This window comes from Myotis brandtii, unplaced genomic scaffold (assembly GCF_000412655.1).
Source record: "Myotis brandtii unplaced genomic scaffold, ASM41265v1 scaffold195, whole genome shotgun sequence".
In the NCBI taxonomy this organism is placed as follows: Eukaryota; Metazoa; Chordata; class Mammalia; order Chiroptera; family Vespertilionidae; genus Myotis; species Myotis brandtii.
The window spans coordinates 142,757-146,481 of NW_005357271.1; the positions used below are offsets into that span (position 1 = coordinate 142,757).

At 48.5% G+C, this 3,725-nt stretch overlaps 1 protein-coding gene across 1 annotated transcript in view; it reads left to right on the forward strand.

Moving 5' to 3' along the window:
* The first annotated feature begins 2,744 nt into the window (after positions 1–2,744).
* LOC106725884 (endogenous retrovirus group K member 13-1 Env polyprotein-like) overlaps positions 2,745–3,725 on the forward strand; it is a 16,960-nt gene continuing 15,979 nt past the window's right edge. Inside the window, exon 1 of the mRNA XM_014538626.1 lies at positions 2,745–2,770. The gene's annotated coding sequence lies outside the window, so the exon portion shown is untranslated. The remainder of the gene's footprint in view (positions 2,771–3,725) is intronic.

A 3,725-nucleotide genomic window follows, 5' to 3' on the forward strand; every position in this document is an offset into this window, starting at 1 on the left:
GAAAACCAAAATACATGAGCAAGCAGAATATAAACAGACTCATAGATACAAAGAACATTTTGTCAGTTGCCAGTTGGGAGGAAATTTGGGGGTTAGGTGAAAAGGTGAAAGGATTAAAAATACAAATTAGGTCTAGATTAGAAGATGGTGGCAGAGTAGATGGATCTTTCTCCCATCAACACCCAGAATCTAACTTGAATTCGAACTAAATTGGGAATATTCACCCTTTAATACCATCTGAAGACTGTCTAAAAAGGAGACTTATACAAGGAAGGACAGAAACCCTTGAGACTAGTAGGAAGAGGGGTGTGGTGAGGAGCTGGCCCAGCTCTCATGAGTGGTGGGCCAAGGAGGTGTGTGTGGGGGAGGGGGGGTTCACCCAGGGAGTATATAGGCCAGGACCCCAGGCAGGACACCCTAGCCGGGACAAGTCAGACAGCAATAACCGTCCATGCAGCAAAAAGCAGCAGGGCTTCTAGCAGCCAGGAAGTTGAGCCCTCTGCAGAAAAGCCACTTTTTTTTAAAGGGCTGGTGCAGGGTATTTTTATTTGCAGACACTCACCCTAGGTTTTGGCTAAGGGAAGGTGGTATGGACTGGAGTCGCCTAAGAAAAGATAGTGGTGGAAGAAGTTGAGAGTCATGGGGAGGGCAGCTGCTGAGATGCCAGTGCTGAGTTATTCATGAAATATTGCAGCAGCCATTTCTCCTGAGAGACAGAAGCTCCTCCCAACAGCAATACACCTAACCCTCCCTCTCTGGAATCCATTGTGCCACACCTTGCATCTTGACCCAGGCTGAGGAGGCAGTAGTCACAAGGAGCAGCAGTCTCAGGGAGAAAAAGTGTCTGGTTTGGGGGCAGGGACATTACCCTCACATTCCCAGGAACTTGGCTGGCACTTCCCTCTAAAGGAGAGCTAGTAGAAATTCCAGGCTTCAGATAGACCCCACTGGCTGGTCTAAGAGGGACTCCACCTGGCCAAGGACAGGGAAATAGTCCAGGAACACACCCATCATCTTTCCTGAAGTTTACTGCCCTGCCTAAGGGCCCCATGCTGCTAAAAAGCTGGCCTAGGAGCTTAGGTTAGCCCATCCCCTAGGCATCCAAGCCCAATGAAGGCAGCCACAATCTGTGGATACCTTGAAGCTTCAAACAGGGTGCCAAGGGCCAAACTTGGTCAGCTTCTGACATTGACTAGCACAAGAGGACCTACCAGGAGACCTGAAACCAGCACACAAAACAGCCTCAGACAACATAAGAACAGGATCTGAGACAAACTTCACTTGGTGTGGTTTTTTTTTTCCATTATTTTTTAAAAATATATTTTTATTGAAGGGGTGGGAATGAGCAGGGGCTGTGAGGAAAGCCCGGGTCCCGGGTGCCAGAGGAAAGCCAGTGCCGACAGCCAAAGGAAGGAAGGCCTATTCTTGCACGCATTTCATGTGAGTCTCTAGTATATATCCTATATAATAAAGAGGTAACATGCAAATTGACCATCATGCCCTCACACAAGATGGCCACCCCCATGTGGTCACAAGATGGCTGCCTCCATGTTATCACAAGATGGCCACCCACATGTTGTCACAAGATGGCCAGCAGGGAGGGCAATTGGGGGTGACCAGGCCAGCAGAGGAGGGCAGTTGGGGGTGACCAGGCCTGCAGGGGAGGGCAGTTGGGGGCGACCAGGCTGGCAGGGGAGGGCAGTTGGGGGCGATCGGGCTGGCAGGTGAGCAGTTAGGCATCGATCAGGCTGGCAGGGGAGTGGTTAGAGGGAGATCAGGCTGGCAGGCAGAAACAGTTAGGGGCAATCAGGCAAGCAGGCGAGTGGTTGGGAGCCAGCAATCCTGGATTGTGAGAGGTATGTCTGACTGCCGGTTTAGGCCTGATACCTGTGGGCCTAAACCGGCAGTCAGACATCCCCTGAGGGGTTCCAGATTGGAGAGGGTGCAGGCTGGGCTGAGGTACACCCCCTCTCCAGTGCACAAATTTCGTGCACCAGGCCTCTAATATATATATGTGTGTGTGTGTGTGTGTGTGTGTGTGTGTATATATATATCAACCTATATCTAAATAATTGATTTGAGAGACTAAGGGAGATGGAAAGAGAAACATGGGTGATGAGAGAGAATCATTGATCCGCTGCCTCCTGCATGCCTCACACTGGGGATCAAGCCTGCAACCTGGACATATACTCTGACCAGGAATCAAACTATGATCTCCTGGTCCATAGGTTGATGTGCAACCACAGAGCCACACCAGCTGGGCTCCATTATTTTTTTTTATTTTTTTTCTTTGTTATTGCTTTGGTATTATTATTGTTATTTTTCTCTTATCTTTCATTTCTTTCATATCTCTTATTTGATTCCTTCCTTTTCTAACTCTATTTTTCCCCTTTTTTCTTTTCTTCCTTTTGCTTTATCTTTCTCTTATTTTTACCTTTTCATAATTTTTTTCTCTTTCATCTTTTCTTGTTACTATTTTCCTGTTCCTACTCTTTACTCATTTTTCTTCTCTCTCTTCTTTCCTTTCAGAATCTTCTTTCTTGTAGGCCGGCGAACCTGCGGAACTGGTGAGGAGAAAACCAAGATGGCGGCATAGGTAAACACCGGAGATTGCTGCTTAGCACAACCACTTCAAGAATACAACTGAAAGACAGAACGGACATCATCCAGAACGACAGGAAGGCTGGCTGAGTGGAAATTCTACAACTAGAAGGAAAGAGAAAAGCATACTGAGACTCAGAGGAGCTGCGGTGGGGAGGAAAGTACAGAGGTACGGAGGCGCATGCGGAGAGGGCTGGCGGCTGAGGACACAGTTGTCTTTTTCAATCGGTAGGGAGTCTCAAGCTCTGAGTTCCAGTTCTGGGCGAGTCTCTGGGGACCCAGACTACTACGGGAGAAACTGGACTGTCTGGCATCAGTCGGAACTCGAGGGCAGCTTTCTCTCAGAGGTGTTTGCAGTGATTACTGGGACCGACTTTTGCATATGGAAGGCCTGGCCCTTTGCAATCTGAAATCACCTAACAAACTTGCAGCTGGCCCAAGGCCCCACGGCAACTTGCATTGCGTCACAGCTGAGCTCCTGCTGGGTAGCCTCAGGCAGAGGCTAGATTAGGCCCTCCTTAGAGATCCAGGAGCCAGTGTGCCCGGTGGTCAGAGTGGGACCATCCAGATTGCAGCTCCTCGGATCCATAAAGGACACACTCAGGGGGCAGACTCAGTGAGCACCAAAGCCCCATTGAAGCAAGTCTTGCCCCGGAGGGGGGTTTTCAGCACAGAAGTTCTCCCACTGAAGACACAGCTGATTCTCACAGCCAATTGGCCTGGAGGTCAATTCCTCCCAGTGATACCTACAACAATCAAGGCTTAACTACAACAAGACTGTGCACAAAGCCCACAAGGGGGTGCACCAAGAGTGTCCATCTCAGGTAATTGGGGAGGCTGAGCCACTGGGCCCTATAAGACACCTAGCACAGAAAGCCACTCTATCAACACAGGGAAGCATGAAAAATTCAGAGACAAAGAAACAGGTCACAAATGACAGAAATGGAGGAAAGCAAACTACTGGAAAGCAAAAACCTTTTAAGGTTTTTCAAGAACTTTCTAGAAACTGCAGATAAATTTAGGAAGACCCTCAAAAAGTCTGGTGAGACCACTGATAAATGTAGTGAGACCCTCAAGAAATCTAGTGAGACCCTCGAGGTTATGAAAAAGGACCAACTAGAAAT